Raw genomic sequence first — 451 nt, forward strand, 5'->3', positions numbered from 1 at the left:
AGGTAATAGATTGATAATCAACATAACATAATATTCTCTATCCATCGGATCCCAACAAACACAACATATAGCATTACATGATAGATGATCTTGATCATGTTAGGCAGCTCACAAGATCCGACAATGAAGCACATAAGGAGAAGACGACCATCTAGCTACCGGCTATGGACCCATAGTCCAGGGGCGAACTACTCACTCATCACGTCCGAGGCGACCATGGCGGTGAAGAGTCCTCCGGGTGATGATTCCCCTCTCCGGCAGGGTGCCGGAGGCGATCTCCCCGAATCCCCCGAGATGGGATTGGCGGCGGCGGCGTCTCTCGGAAGGTTTTCCGTATCGTGGCTCTCGCATCGTGGGGTTTCGCGACGAAGACTATATGTAGGCGGAAGGGCGGGTCGGGGGCCACACGAGGGCCCCACACACAGGGCCGCGCGGCCAAGGCCCAGGCCGC

The sequence above is a fragment of the Lolium rigidum genome, chromosome 6, assembly GCF_022539505.1.
Source record: "Lolium rigidum isolate FL_2022 chromosome 6, APGP_CSIRO_Lrig_0.1, whole genome shotgun sequence".
In the NCBI taxonomy this organism is placed as follows: Eukaryota; Viridiplantae; Streptophyta; class Magnoliopsida; order Poales; family Poaceae; genus Lolium; species Lolium rigidum.